This window comes from Peromyscus californicus, unplaced genomic scaffold, assembly GCF_007827085.1.
Source record: "Peromyscus californicus insignis strain IS unplaced genomic scaffold, ASM782708v3 Scaffold_11__1_contigs__length_118956290, whole genome shotgun sequence".
Lineage (NCBI taxonomy): Eukaryota > Metazoa > Chordata > Mammalia > Rodentia > Cricetidae > Peromyscus > Peromyscus californicus.
This window is the reverse complement of record NW_026294402.1, coordinates 40,776,440-40,792,761: the sequence shown is the minus strand read 5'-3', so window position 1 is coordinate 40,792,761 and position 16,322 is coordinate 40,776,440. Positions and strand designations below refer to the sequence as shown.

The 16,322-nt window shown below is 47.3% G+C and overlaps 1 long non-coding RNA gene across 4 annotated transcripts in view; it reads right to left on the bottom strand.

The window, feature by feature from the left end:
- The window catches only part of LOC128123148 (uncharacterized), a 215,041-nt gene that overhangs the window by 69,881 nt on the left and 128,838 nt on the right, over positions 1 to 16,322 (bottom strand). The window contains exon 1 of one of the 4 annotated variants that reach the window (XR_008222580.1): positions 4,539 to 4,716. The exons of the other annotated variants lie outside the window; for them this stretch is intronic. This is a non-coding gene — a long non-coding RNA (uncharacterized LOC128123148). Of the gene's footprint in view, positions 1 to 4,538; positions 4,717 to 16,322 lie in introns of those variants that run through there. 4 annotated transcript variants of the gene reach the window in all.

The window sequence follows — 16,322 nt, the reverse complement described above, 5'->3', positions numbered from 1 at the left end:
TGGAGGGAACCAAAAGGTAGGGTGGAATACAAACAGCGCCAGAAGGTCAGATAGGCATCAGGCCAAGGGCTTGCCATGCATTGTTGAAAATTCTCAGGCTACTTTCATCTTGAAGTCAGTGGCTGCAACCTGCCATAGAAGCCACAGCCACCGACTTTATCTGTGGCTCTGGTATCTATCTGTCTCTCCACATGCCAAGTCTGCTCCCCTCCCCATCTGTCCATACCTCCCCACTCCCCACACAGTCCCCAGGGCCACCTCTCTGAAGTGCACTGGCCTCATTCATTATTCAGCCATTTCCTTAGTTCAGAGGCCCAGGGGCCAGAGGGTTGGCAGTTTGTGTGCTCTTTCATCTCCCACGTTGCGTGAGGAATGCAGAAATGCTGGGCTGGTGTCCAGAGCAAGGCCAGAAGGCTGGCAGTACAGGGTCTGCATGAACCTTAATGCTTTCACTCCAGGTATCCCAGCCTCACAAGGCTGCCCCGCCCCCCACCCCTCCCACCCCGCTCTCCTGCTAGAATTACCCCAAAGCCAGAACATGTCTCTGCTGGGCTTTGACAGTCCCCCCACACACTCCAGGGAGCCCTGACCCACAGCTGTCCCATCCTTGTTTCTAAACAGAGAGCTGGGATTTGATCCCAGGGTGTCTGGGTTTAAGCACCAGCACTTCACAACGGCAAGTGGTAGTGGTGAGACCTGCCTTGTCTATAAACAGCACGTAACTCGCTTGAGGATCAGCTTCAGGCCAATGGCAGCATGAAAGCCTTTGAAACCCCTGGGCAGAGAAAGAAAGGCCCCTCCCAAAGTGATGTTGAGATATAGAACACATCAACTCTGAAGCTATCACGAAGCCCAGTTCTGTGTGATGCCCTGATCCCTGTTTCAGGAAGCAGCCCAGGAGGGAGCTTGGAAAGTAAAAGTCCCCCTCAACAGCACATACCCTGTGACATACGTACAAAACTGCGGCATGGCTCGCCTCCCCTAGCAAGCCTTGTCAAAGGTGTTAGCCTTAGTGGGTCTAAGATCCAGAACTATCCAAAGAGCAGGGGCTTAATAACATAACCTAACTTAGAAATCAGTCTAGTCTGGCCTGGTTCCAGGTCTCATGGTCCAATCCCATGCCCCTCATTGTGCCCTGCCAGAGACCCCTCTTTTATCTCTACTCCTCTATCTACACCCTCCCGGGTGTCCAGTCTGCTCTAGCTCACCAGTTCCACCTAGGCCATGAGCTTTCTCCTTCTTTTCAGTCTTGTCCTCTCATCCCTCACCAACAGCCCCCAAAACACTTTGTCCATCGTCGAGTCTCCTACTCGGCCATCTTTCCAGATAGTTTATTAAAAAGTCAAAAGTCTAGTAAGGATTTAGTTGGTTATCATGGACAGAGAAATGTCATCAGAGGCAGGATGGATGCCCCTTTGCTCTGGTAGAGAGAAAAAGAATGCCTCTCCATCACTAGCCCCAAAACTCAACCCAGTGAAGGACCTGGATGCAGTCAGCAGCTGGCCAGAAAGAAAGGATCACCCTTTCTCCCTTCCATGCTCTCTGAGGCTTCTGCTTGAAGGATACCCAGTTTAAGAGCTAGGTGGAATTCAAGTACTTGGCTATCAGCATTCTCTGGATTCTGGAACTGAGTAGGCCTAAGAAAGGGGAGCAGAGCTCTACCAGTCCCCAGGGGACTCCCTGAAGTATGTTGTAAATGAGACTCTTTAAAGCCCCAGAAGTCAGCATGAGGCCAAACGTGTGCTAGGGGTCATCATTCCTAACCAGCCAAGTCTGTTACTGTTGTCTTGATCCGTATTCTGCTACTATGACAAAATGACACAGACCAGGTATCTTACAAAGAAATGTTTCTCACAGTCCTGGAGGCTAGGGCACCAGAACTTGGTGACAGCCCTCTCAGGAGCTCATCTCACAGAAAGGGCAGAGGGTCATAATGTAGGAGAGAGAAAGAACAAGAGCACTCCAAACTTGCTTCTGTAATGAACTCACTCACATGGTGATGCCATTAATCCAGTCAGAAGGGTGGAGCTCTCATGACCTAATCTCCTCTGAGAGGTCTCATTTCTCATGACTATTCCATGGAGACAAACTTGGGAGAACATTTTCACATCTGGACAGCCTCTCTACCGTTTATGTCCACAATCACCCTTCTCTCTCTCTCTCTCTCTCTCTCTCTCTCTCTCTCTCTCTCTCTCTCTTTCTGTGTGTGTGTGTGTGTGTGTATGTGTGTGTTTCTCTGTCTCTATCTCTCTCCCCCTACACACACACACACACACACGCACACACACAGCTGGACTGTTTACCCAACCTGAAATGATAAGGCAGACAGGACAATAAAGAAAGCATAGAATGGTCAAGAACCTCAAACCAGGAGACCAGGAGTCCGAAGGCCTGGGCAAGGTCAAGCCCCTTCTCCAAATGTGTTTTCTCATGTCGAATGTGTATAAAACCAACAGCATGGGGTCAGATCCACTGAGAGCCCAGTGTGTCCAACCTCTCACTCAGCTGGCCCAGTGCTGGGAAGCCAAACCAGCCCGCGGCCTGCACCAACAGCATGTCCTCAATCCATGTTCCTCTGCCTGGGAAAAGAAGGTCCCTGTCTGTCCTCACTACAGTCATCCCACCTTCCCACCTAGCGTGCCCCAGACTCTCTGAAGTCCCAGTCTGTCCTGCCTACAAAGGTTGTTTAAGAATCAAATGGAAGTTGGACTCACAGCTAGAAAATAGTGGTGCAGGTCGGGAGGTGGTGGTGGCCCACGCCTTTAATCCCAGCACTCGGGAGGCAGAGGAAGGTGGATCTCTGTGAGTTCGAGGCCAGCCTGGTCTACAGAGCAAGTTCTAGGACAGGCTCCAAAGCTACACAGAGAAACCTTGTCTCAAAAAAGTAAAAAATAAATAAATTTTTTTTAAAATAGAGGTGCAAAGGAGATGGGGCCTGGAGCTTAGGAGAGGAGGAAAGAAGGACCTTCCTGGATTCAGCCCCCTGAAGGACAACACAGGGCCCTGGTTGACTAGGCCAGTCTTCTCCAAGGACCTGGGGCCACCTGTACCATCTCTCTGATCGTAGCAGGCTTGCGGCTGCCTCCATTTGAGTTGGTAATGACGAGCTTTTTGTAGTTTTTAGCTTAAGATCTTCAGACTCCTCCCTCTGCTCTCTTCCTTATTAAAGCTTCCCTCGCCCAGCTTATGTAATATCCAGAAATCAATTGCTTATTTTCCTGTCTGTTTAGAAATGAAAGTGCCACATCGAGGGGAGCCTGCGAGCCGGGAGGCAGCCCCAGGCTGAGCCGCAGGCACAGGGAGGGAGAGGCCCGCAGCTGCCTTCCAAGCAGGGTTGTAAAGGAGCCGAGCCTTTGGGATTTCTGGGGCCTGGGGCTGAAAAAAGCCCCAGAGTAGAGCTCGCAGTGACAAAACTACCCCTTTCTCTCCTTTGCTCTCCCTCATCCCACACAGGGCCTGGAGCACCAAGCCTTCTGGAGGCTACAGTTCACCAGGTGGAAAGGGGCTAGATCAGGCACTTTGAGCAAAAGTTAGCTGGTGGGGGCAGGGAGGGGTCAGTGAGAAAGAATTCAAATTCATCTGCAAGCTGCTTGCACACCCCTGGAACTAACCGTCCACAGGGCTTGGGTTTGGAGAGGCTCTATAAACAGGTGTGGGTGGAGAAGTATGGCCTAGTTCACCAGGGCCCTGTAGTGTCCCAGAGGGGACTGAGTTCAGAAAGGACCCTTCTTTTCTCCTAATCTAGGCCCCAAGCCATGCCTCCTTTGCCCCACTGTTCTCTGGCTGCAAATCCAACTTCCGTTTGATTCTCAAACAACCTTTGTAGGCAGGACAGGCTGGGACTCAGAGAGAAGGTGAAATGGCCATAATGAGAAAAGCCAACGACCCTCCATTTCCAGGTGGAGGAACTTGGATTGAGGATGTTCTGTCAGTGAAGAACTGCTCAGTCTAATTGAGCCTAAGGGTCCAAGAGGAAAACTGCTAGAAAATTCTGAGCACAAACACACAAGCATGCTCACACATATTCTAGAAAAACTATAGAGATAATCAAAAAAAATCTGTGCCTGCCAAGGGTTCTGAGGGGAGAGAGTTGAGTAAGTGGAGTACAAGGTCGGAGGATCTAGGGTAACAAAATGATCGGACAATACTGTGATAGCCCACACACGGCATTACACATTGGCAAAACTCACAGGACACACAATATTAGACTGAATGGTAAGGTAAACTACAAAATATTGATGTGTCAATATGGGCTCATCAGCTGTAACAAATGTACCACACAAATGCAGAGTGTGAACAATACAGCTGAGTGTGAGGGCCAGGTGCAAGGGAGCATCAGATTCCACTGGACTCTCCTGTAAACTGAAACTGCTCCAAGAATCTACTAACTGAAACACATATTTGAAGACAAAATTTAGAAAGAACTCAAGCCCTTTGTTGAGCAGATGACAGAGAACCTGTGTTGCCTGAATGTGTTGAGCTGGGGTTTGGATCTTAGCGGACCCTAAAAGCTCATGGGTTGGAGATTAGAGGCTTACCTCATCTTGTAACAAGATTGGGAAGAGGCAGCGTCTTTAAGAGGAGGGGCTCAGGGCTGGAGAGATGGCTCAGTGGTTTAGAGCTGCTCTTGCAGAGGACCCAAGTTCTTTACTCCCAGCACCCACAGGGTGGTTCACAACCATCCATAACTCCAGTTCCAGGGAATCCAAAGTCCTCTTCTGAATTCTGTAGGCACCAAGCACACATGGGGTATACATACATATATGCAGACAGAATATTCACACACATAAAATAAATAATAACATTCACACACATTCATCTTTTTAAAAAGGCAGGGCCTAGTGGTAGGTTTTAGGTCTTTGGGAGTATTCCTTCAAAGGAGACTAAGGGACTCCAGCTTCTTCTCTTTATTCACATCCTGCTTTGCTCTATTACAAGTTCCCCGCCACGATATGCTGCCTCAACAGAGGTCCAAAGCATCATAGAAATCAATCATGGAGTGAAACCTCTAAAACAATAAACCCAAAATGCAACCATTTTTCTCTTTATAAGCTGATTATCTCAGGTGTTTGTTACACTAATGGAAAGTTGACTAATACATCGTAGAATACTACTCAGCACTAAAAATTGAACACAGCATCCAAACCACTCTCACACAGAGAAAGCCGTAGGTTCTGGTGACAGACACTAATGTGGTGGATGACCCTGGACAAATCACTTGCAGTATCTGTAGGCTCCGGTGAAAGTGTCTCATTCCAGACTACCATGTAGCCTTGTTCTTGTCACAGTCACAAGGCAGGGGCTAAAATGAATAAACGTTCCTGCCTTCCTAGAAGAAAAAAGCTCTCTACAGTTGCTGGCTCATTGGTAGCCTGATGACTTCAAACACCACGCCCACCCACCATCCCCGAACCTAGTCCTCTGACAAGGACTCAGTCAGCATGCTCTGCTGACCAGGAGCCCATGGCCCAGCAGCAGCAGCATGTCTCTGTCCTGGAAGCCTGGCTCCTCCTCTTTCCTCCGGCCCCAGCCCTCCACTTGTTCATCTGACATGTCCATACATCATCAGGAGTGCAACATTTTGAAGAAGAAGAAGAAGGAGGAGGAGGAGGAGGAGGAGGAGGAGGAGGAGGAGGAGGAGGAGGAGGAGGAGGAAAGCCATTTTACTCTAAACTAACAGAGTCAGGCTTCATTGTTCCCAATATCACCAAGCAATTTCTGAGCTAGAAGAGTGTTGAATTGGAGAAGGAAGATGGACAATTGGGCCATGTCAGCTGACACGTGGGTATAGGGCCTCCCAGGAAGTGAGAGGCAGGGCTCAGCCTAGATTTAAGGGGAAACAAGACTCAGGGATCAGCTGGGGTGCAAGTAGATGTTGCACCCTGATATCTTCTCTCTCTGTATGTCCTATCCTATGCAGTATATTCAAATAGAATGAAATTGATTGATGATTGATTGATTGATTGATTGATTGATTGATTGAGATAGGGTCTCCCTGTGTAGCTCTGGCTGCCCTTGAACATATGCTACTTCTGCCTTCCAAGTCCTGAGGCACATGCCCTCACACCTGAATACAATTTCTTCACCAGCTGGCAAACTCTCCTTTAAGTAATGGCAATATGATCAATATCCCCACCCTCCCCTCTCTGAGTTTCCACAGCAGAAATTTCACAAAGAGACTTTGAGCCTGTCTAGAACAAGGAAGACTTTGCCAGGCTTTGCCTGCCCGAGGACTACCAAGCATCCCTCCTGGGTGTCTCCTCAGAGATTTTATAACTCAATACAAAACTTGATTAGTTACACACACACACACACACACACACACACACACACACACACACACACACATTACCAAGATATTGGTGCTCGGGCTATCAATTTAGTATCTTTCACATCCATTTAGTTCCTAGGTCATGTGATCCAGATGTATCTTTGAGCTCTGCAAGTTAGTAACGTACCACCCTACTGTAGCCTGTGAATGAGCAGGACTATATTTACTTGTCTTGAGTTCTTCAATCCCAAACCATCCCAGACACACAGTAGAAGTTCATCATGTGTTAAATGAACAGAACATACCAGTGGCTAATAATTCTGGACACAATGTTGATTAGCTAACATCTTAAATTATCTAAGGGGACACCAAGGTGCTCTCGGGGGAAGGGGATTCATTGTGCATGGTCCTTAGCACTGAGAAATCTGACAGAGCTCTGTAGTGATGGAGATAGTTTGTGTCTGCTGCTGTCCAAGGCAAAGCCACTAAGTGCGTGGGCTATCTGGCACTTAAAATGTGACTGCTATGCTTGAGGAATTGAATTTAAATTTTTAATTAATTTCAAGTTACATAGTCACATGTGGCTGGTAGCAACCAAATTAGACAGCAGAGTTCTCTAAATAGGTGTCTCTGGAGATGGTGCTGGGACTTATAAATAAAATAGCATAAAAGCTCTTGTTAGTGTACTGTACAATGTAGAATAATAATTACAGCCTGCACTCAGGGCTGGGAGATGGCTCAGTAGGTAAGAGCACTTGATGCTCTCACAAAAGATCTGAGTTCAATTCCCAGCACCCATGTGGTCATTCACGACAATCCAAAACTCCAGTTCCAGGGGATTGGATGCCCTCCTTTGACCTTCGTGAGCAACACACACACACACACACACACACACACACACACACACACACACACACACACACACACAACACATGGTGCACATACATACATGCAAGCAAAAGCAAACAATGAAATACATAGAAATAAAATAAGTAAATCTTTAAAAATGGACTTTCAGCCATGCTGTCTAGGGTTCAAATTTACACATCTGTAGTTATGAACAAATTATCTAACCCTGTGCTTTTGTTCCTTATCTGGAGAGCAGGATGATATTTACCACATAGGCCTCCTGTGAGGGTCGAACGGGTTAATATGTTACGACAGCACCTAGCACCGAGCAAACATTAAAAACTGTTGACTGAGGACTGAAGAAACAGCTTGCTGCACAAGATGGTGGCCTGAGTTTGGATCCTGGCATACATGTAAAGGGCTGGACGTGACTGAACATGTCTGTAACCCCAGTGCAGTCAGAGGCAAAGACAGGAATATCCCTGGGGCTTGCTGGCTGCCAATCTGGTCCAAATTGAGTGAGAGACCCTGCCTTGAGGGATTAAGGTGAATAATAATTGATCGGGACTCCTGACATCTCTATCTAACTTCTCCACACAAAAAGCATCATGCCCCTGCACACGTGTATACCACACACAGTCACGCACATACACACATTGGCTGAACCCAAATGTCCACCTACAAAAGAATATTTGCAGTAGAGTCATGAGCTACTTTGTGACATGCATCACTGGGCAGCTGTTGTAAAAACATGAAAAATTACATCTGCACAAACCCAGATGGTGTCACCTACAACACCCCCAGGCTCTGTGATATATGCGGTCATATATGTGCTCTACTGAGGAAATGTCATTAGACAGCATGTGACTGTGTTTACCAAGTACTTACTAAGTCAAGAGTGCAGTGTGAAGAACCTGACTGTGATCCTAAGAGTAAGTAAGGCATGATCAACATAGTAAAGGGAAGAACAGAAGCTGAAAGTGATTGAATCTGGATGTCCCATTCTAGACAAGCTCTCACTGTTTCCTCATATGTAAACTCTGCCCCAGCGTAGTATTTGTGTCATAAGCATGCCAGGGAGATAAGTGAGACAACATAAATGGTCCGTGCTTAGTAGAGTAGTTCCCAAAGAGGGTCAGTTTGCCATGTTACAGGACAGTTGGCAACGTGTGTGTGTGTGTGTGTGTGTGTGTGTGTGTGTGTGTGTGTGTGTGCAACATCATGTGTCACAACTAGGGGTGAATATTCCTGACATCTAGTGGGTAGAAAACAAGGATATAGCTGCACCCCGACTTCCAGGGCATACCTCACAGCAAAGGATTATCCCACCCCAGCGTCAATGGTGCTGAGACTGAGTACCCCTGGTCAGAAGCATCCTGGACAATGCCCTTCATGATGTATCACTACCTCAAGTGATGGCAAGGCATCCTTCTGTAAGCCCAGTGTAGGAAACAGGAGGCTCAGGGAAAGAATTCAGTTCTTCACACCAAAGTCACTGCTGGTCACATGAAAAGGTTGTGCCTGGCATTATGGAGGACAGAGTGCCAACCCTATAGACACATGGGGTGGGACTGAACTGATGCAGTCTTATGGAAGAGGAGAAAGAGCTAGTAACTGCATTGTCCTAGGTGAAAAAAGACCAGGGTGGGTCTGGGAAGCGGATAATAGCACTTGCCATACACGCTTGAAGACCCAAGTTCTCCTGTCTGTAGCCCCAGCCAGGGCAACTGAGAAAGGAGGATCATTGGGGCTTGCTCACTCAGCCTAGCTTTGGGTTCAGTGCAAGAGCCAATCTCAAGGAAAAAAGTGGAGAGTGATAAAATAAAACAGTCGACGACACCCTCTTCTGACCTCCAAGAATGGGCATAGGCACGTGCATCCATGCGCAAGTGTTTTTACACCCCAAGCCATTTCGATAGCCCCAACAAATGTTTTTTGGAGTGGGCCGAAATGGAGAAGCTGGTCACTGGGTATGTTCAGACCCTGTACTGGGTACTCACAACCAAATTAGGACCAGCAAGAGAAGACAAGAAGGAAACCAAGTATGATGACGACGACGACAGCACAAGGCCATTTCAACTCTGGAATACACAGAATCCTAGGTGAACTTGGAACCAGGCCCAGTGGATTTTAGAGATGAGAAGGAAGGAATCGAGGAGCAGAGAGGGCTCTGCCACAGCCAAGAGCTTGGTCTAGGACTGAGGAGAGTGAAAGGGACCCCCAACAGACAGCACAGAAGCTGGAGTGTGCCAAGTCACAAGGGTAAAGACAAGATGGGCCCGGGAGCAAGACAGAATGTTTGGTGTGTACAAATAATTCAGGGCCCGGGCAGTGGCAGTCCTGGAACCTCCTCTAGATGGGGGACTGTGTCAGCTGCTTCAAGGGGGATTAGCAGGGGAATTATTTATGGTGGTAACAAGCAAGCAGTCATTTAGCTTATATCCCACATTATACAAACGCGCGCTGAGCGCTTCGAGTTAAGGCCCTAATGCCACTCTAAATTAAATTCATCAGTGTCTTAATTAAGATCTATATTTAGTTCTTAATTAAAGGGGAGAGAAAAATCCACGATGTTGCATAGCAGAGATTTGGAATGGAGATAAATCATCTTTCTGCCAGGATGCTGGGCACATGCCCACCCACTCTGGAGATTCGGCCCCCTGCCAGAGCTGAAACCCTCCCATCTCCCTCCATCCATTCCTTCCTTTTTCCTTCTTTTTTCCTTCCTTCTTCCCTCCTTCCTTTCTCCTCCATTCATTACTTCTCTCTCTTCAAGTATCTGTATCTGTCTATGTATTGAGAACCTACCGTGTGCCACATTCCAAGCTCTGATATTGGGGTACAGCACAAAATAAAACAGATAAGACTCTCTACTCCCACAGTCCAGAGGAGGATGTCCATGGGCACACAGGTCTCAGCTTTGAGATACCCTGGGTCCCCCATCAGCAGCATCCTGGTGTGTGACACTCTGGGCAGTGCCATGGCATCAAGGTAGTGAAGCCGGCAGACAATTGTCCTATAACGTGGTGGGCAATGACTCAATCTGCATCCTTGGACAAGTCCTTTCACCTCATTGCATGTCATGCAACCTTCTCTCAACCAAAAATACACAGTGTCACAGCCTCAAAAGAGAGTCACCAAAGGAGCCACCAGAAGACACGTGTTCACTCCCAGCTGCATCCACACCTGGCTCTGTGGCTTTGGGTATGTCACACTGTCTCAGAGTTTCTTGTCCCAGATCACTGCGGGGAGGTTCAGATGAGATGGTGTCTGGGTGTCCGGGAGAGACTGTGCATAGCCCCATACTATACTCATGGAAGTGTTTGTTTTTATGGTATCCTCAAGGCACGGCCATCAGGATCACCAAAGCTTTGGAGATAAACAATTTCTAGGTGATTTGAAGGAATCTTAAGATGGGAAGGTGAGGGATCACCTGCACAAACAGGAGCTCTGGAATTCACAGGGCTGAGCTTTGGTTTTGGCTCTGGGATTTCAAGGAGAAGCCGTGAGATGGAAGCTTGGGGTTGATAGAAAGAACCATTAGCACCATATTTTCAATCCCATGTGCACACTTGGCTGTCCAGTTACCTTCGTGAGACTGGAGAATGGGAGGGGAAGTGGTCTCTTATGCCTTCTTCCTCCCTGCCAGACCATAGCCTCTGTGCCTTCTGGCAAGCTCTTAAATGGATACTGCAAGGCAGACTCTCTGGACCTCATCCCACCTTGTCACGTCCCCCCAAGCAGAGGATGAAGATTACTAGTCAGGAGGGTGAAGGTGCCTGGGAGAGTCCTACCATAAGGATCCAGTATTCTCAGACAGCTTATGGGGTGCCCTCCTCTGGGATGGCTCCAGGAAACAGTGGTATAGGAAGGAAGGTGGTAGCCATAGAGACCTGGGCAGACCCACAATCTGAGCCCTGGAAAGGCTATAGAACTTGGCCAGGTAAGCAAAGCCAGTCCAAGGCAAGATCTAGAACCCCCTCCTGCTTTATGTGAAGGACAGTACCCCAGGAGACACAGAGAGGAGAGCCTGACAAAATGGCTGCAGGGGTCTTAACATCAGAATACACCTGGCGCCGTTTTCAGTACAAATCTGATGTGCGGCCACCATTTTTCCCTAAGGAAATGTTAACATCCCATTAAACTGGAGTTCCAAGGGCTGCCAGGCCCCTCACGATGTGTGGGAAAGAAGGGGTGTGCCTCAAATCATGACCATACTGGCAGAGAAAGAAAGATGGAAGAATGGAAGGAAGGAAGGAACGGGAGAAAGAAAGATGAATTTAAAATAAAGAAAACAGCAAAGAATCGGGGGTGGGGGGAAAAGAGATCAGGAAAAGAAAACAAAAAATTAAAAGAAAAGAGAGAAGAAGAAAGGACAGGTGCTACCAGGTCCCAGTTGGGATAACAGAAAGAAAGGTATAACATACAGAAGGCAAGGAATCGCCATTCTGAGTGGTGAGAATGGATGGGGCAGAGCAAGCCCGAAAAGTTGCTGGGGCCTGCCTAGGAGGACCTGGAGCCTCAGCAGTCCCCGCCCCCTCTCAGCCCCAGAACCAGACTCCAAATGACTCTCCCCCGTGCACCCTGCACACCTCCGGGCAGCAGGAGCAACTGGAACGAGCGCGCTGGGGTCCGCAGCCCCTGCTGCCGGATCACCGGACCAGCACCCGCTTAGAGGAGCAACGGTCTGGGACGCGGCAGCGGCATGCAACCCGCAAAGTTAACTTGGCACAATCGGCACATCAAAGCGGCGCAGCTGTGGCTCGCGGAGCCGGCGTCTCTTTTCTTCTCGACGCTCCCTTCTCCCCGATTAATCAGCGGCTACAGCGCGGCGCTTTGATCCCCGAAATCAAACCCTCCGTCTGATGGGTGACTTGATGTTATGCTAATCCGAGCTGATTGAGCTGAGATAATTACACTTCATCCAGGTTTCCTGGGAGTTCCGAATAAATATTGATGCACATCTGTCCCCCGTTCAGGTGTAACCAGGAGCTTTGCGCTGGCAACAGTTTCGGCCGGCGGGGGGGGGGGGGGGGGGGGGGGGGGGGGGGGGGGGTGCGCACTGCCGCCCGCCGCCCGCTTTCGTCGCTGCCAGCTTTCATCCAGGCTCTGCCACTTGGCGCTCAGAGCCAGTTGTCTGAGCCTCGAAGTGCAGGACCCGAGAGGCCCCCAGCATAAGGACCTAGATAGGAAACTTTGAGGGAACCCAGGTTGGAGTTACTGCACTACCATAAAGGCTGTATGGTCTTGGGCATATAGCTTAACCTCTCTGGGCACGGCTCAGAGCCTAGGTGGCCCTATAGATTTCGGAGAAAATTGAGGATGAGCCACTACAGTGAGTCTGAATACGGATCAGCAGCCTTGGCGGCGACAGCTTTGCAGGGCCCTCCGCACTGAGTATAGGCATCTGGGAGGAGGGAGAAGCAACCAGCCATCATTCCCACCGACGCGTGCGGCGCGGAGGCTCAGACTGTATAGAAATGAATAATAAAGAGCGTTTTGGTGGCTCTGCTCCTCCCCGCGGGCTAATTAGGTCGTGTTTGTAAAGGACTTGGAAGACAAAACGCGCCCCAAGTGTTAATTATCATTAGCCCCGTCCCAACACACTTACTGAACAGAGCGGGAAGCCTGGACTGTCCCCATTGCCAGCCTGCGCTGCAGTGGCTTGGAGCCAGAGCCAGAGGCGCAGCATACCCCTCCCGGCTCACAAACCCTCTGACCCCTAGGGGAAGGGGAGGAGCGGGTTGTGAGGCACTCTGCTTAGATTCTCAGACCCGATAGGAGGGGCTGAGAAAGGCCCTTGGTGGGCCCTCATTCCAGAGTAGAAATCCTGTGCTATGACTGGGCAAGTGTGGCTTCCTGGTACCTCGGGGCATGGCCCCAAGAAGGGTGTTTACTTGCAGGGATTGCCCTGGCTGCCCCCAGAACTACTGTCCCCATTGATCAAATACTCTGTTGCACAAACTAGCACTCCTGGACTGCTTCAGGCCAGGACTGAAGGTCCAGGAGGAACACACTGAGCTACCGCTAATTCTGGTTGTCCCAGGTCATAATTCTGGCACATCACAACTTTGCACTCAGAGGAGACTATCCTGGAAGTTGTAAAGACAAGGCTGAATAATACAGGTAATATTTCCTCCCATCTTTATCGGACCTATGAACACAAGGCCCAGAGGGCCCAACCAAGGGTCCTCCCATCACCCAGCCAGCTGAGAGCAGAGTCAAAGTCTCCTGCTCACCCCCCCAGTGCTCGGTGGACACACCTTGCTGCTCTGGTGGGCACACAGCAGCAATGCTTGGGAGTCTGTCCAGTGAGGAGTAATGGAAAGCCATGTGCAGAGCCTTAGACTAGAGCACTGTGTTTATATATATACATGATCTGGATAAGAACTAGCCAAGAACCAACTCTTGGAGGGGGTGTGGGCAGGGACACACCATGCTTAGTGTTGGTAGGGGAGGCATGCTGTTTCTCCACCCTCTGCCATACCGTCAAGTCCACCTCCAAGAGTCGCTGTGATTGTATTTGCTTACATGCATGTAATTCTCTCATTCACCCCCCTTCACAACTACTTTTCCACGACTGAGTTCAGCCATTGGCGAGCCTTTTGGGTACCCAGATACCTTCCTTGGAAGCATCAGGAGACAAGCCTCTTGAGTAGGATAAGGAGAGGGTAATCCCCACCCTTTGTAGAAATGATAATGTTCACAACAGAGTTGAACCTCACCTGCCCCTTGGAGCCCTGTACTCCAAACATGATGCTCCATAATGTTTGTTGGTCCTCAAGCAATGGTAAAGAGGGTGAGTGAACAGCCTTAGGTCTATGAGAAAGCAGCAGCGGCAAGGAGGCCAAACTCACAGTATCAAGCGTCTTAAACATCCTGTGTGTGAGAAATCCCTGAGAACTTCTTTAATGGCCTCTACACACACACACACACACACACACACACACACACACACGATTATACACACACATACCCACTCATACACACATACTCACACAAACACATGTTGTTGGTTGTTTCTTTTTTATTCTTTACTCTTTTGGGGGGGTCTGCCACCCAGCTCCCAAATAAACATACATGGAGACTTTTTCTTTCTTATGAATGCCCAGCCTTAGCTTGGCTTTTTCTAGCCAGCTTTTCTTAACTTAAATTACCCCATCTATCTTTTGCCTCTGGGCTTTTACCTTTCTCTATTTCTGAATATCCTTCTTTACTTCTTACTCCATGGCTTGCTGTGTGGCTGGGTGGCTGGCCCCTCCTTTTCTTGCTCCTTGATCTCTCTTCCCAGATTTCTCCTCCTATTTATTCTCTCTGCCTGCCAGCCCCGCCTATCCTTTCTCCTGCCTTGCTATTGGCTTTTCAAATTTTTATTAGACCAATCAGGTGTTTTAGACAGGCACAGAAACACAGTTTCACAGAGTTAAACAAATGCAACATAAAAGAATGCAACACATCTTTGCATCATTGAACAAATGTTCCACAGTATAAACAAATGTAACACATCTTAAAATAATATTCCACAACATTTTCCTCTTTTTGTCTAAATAAAAATGAAAGTTTTAACTTTAACATAATAAAACTACATACAACAAAAACAATTATCAAGTAAGAATTAATTTACAATATTCAGTCCATTTGTATTTAGCAAATTCAGAGAAAATACTACACTATCTGTCTTATCTTAGTGAATCCAAAATTTTATACCTAACTTACCTTCTATCACAACTGAGAAAAACCACAACTATATCTATCTAGTCTTTAACTCCATCAAAGGCCCAGAAGGAAGTGATATTACCTAACAACAGAGACATTTGGCTGCCTGGACAGTCTCTCAAATTTCCTCTGCAACATTGGGGCATCCATCTTAGCCTACAGGCCTAGAGTAGAAATCCGGCAGACTCTTCTGTGAGGCAGGACATTTAAAGGACTGCCCTGCCTTGTATTGTCAAAGTTCATCAGTTGCTTTCCTCTGTGTCCTGCAGAATGTCTGGCAGGCTCTTCTGTGAAGCAGGAATCTCAAAGGATTGTCCTGCCTTGTTTTGACAAAGTTCAGCAGTCACTCTCCTGTGGGTCCTACATGTCCAGTCTGCACAGCACACAATCAAGCAGTCAGTCGAGGCAAAAGCAGTTTCTTGCCCAAATGGCTAGCCTTGCCACAATGAAAGCAAACTCCTATGGAGTTTCTTTAATGCTCATTATCCTTTTATGAAGCAAATTGGTGCTCCCAGGAGCAGATGTGTGTCATTGTCATGAAAAGCCCTAAGTCAACAAAACATTTTAAATGTCATATTCTATAGATCTTTGAAGTATTTGAAGACCATTTATATATCTAAAATATACCTATTTAACATACCTAATGTGACTACAAGTTTGATTATTATGGATTAACTACTAACCTCGTTTCTTATTTATATATTGTATTTTTAAATGAACTGCATAAGCACAATACCCAAACAAGAGTTGAAACATATATACAGTATAACAAAATTAACTTTAATTTTGTATCAATATACCAAAATCCATGCTAATACAAAATATTTGAGATTAATAGTTGTTTTTTTCTCCTATACTCCTCTAAATATAGGAAACATCCAAGACCCACCAAATAACCAAAAGTCTCTCACAACCCAACTCCTGAGAATGTAGACATCCTTTTCTCTAGACTGCTTCCTGTTGTCTATGGGTGAAGGCAACTTTAGGGGTCCCTGAGAAAACTGAGATAATGGCCAAGTCCTGGGGGTTCCAGCTATAACCTTTGTTGATAGATATCACCTGTCAAGTTTCAAGAGGTCTCCCTTCATAAAACCAGATCCATATTAACCTGGAATGAATCCACAACCTCTTGTTTCCTGTAGAAACAAAAAACAACCACTTCTCCAAAGCAATGCATCTTTTAAGTTCCATTCTATAAATACGTTTTGTTTTGTTTTTTTTTTAACTTCCATTTTAAAGTTAAGGCATTCTTAAAATATCTAGGCTGGTTTAGTTCATCAGATCAGTCCCTCTTTCAATTTCATGTCTAGCAGCTGTTGTTTGCTCATCAATATTCAAAAAATTCAAAATCAACACAATAATATACAGGATCCAGACTCCCTGTGTGTTTCCCATCTTACGCGGGTTTTTTTTTTCTTTTATATAACTTTTACTGTCTCTTTAAAGACTTTACTTCATTTTTTTAAACTATTTTTTCCATGACTGT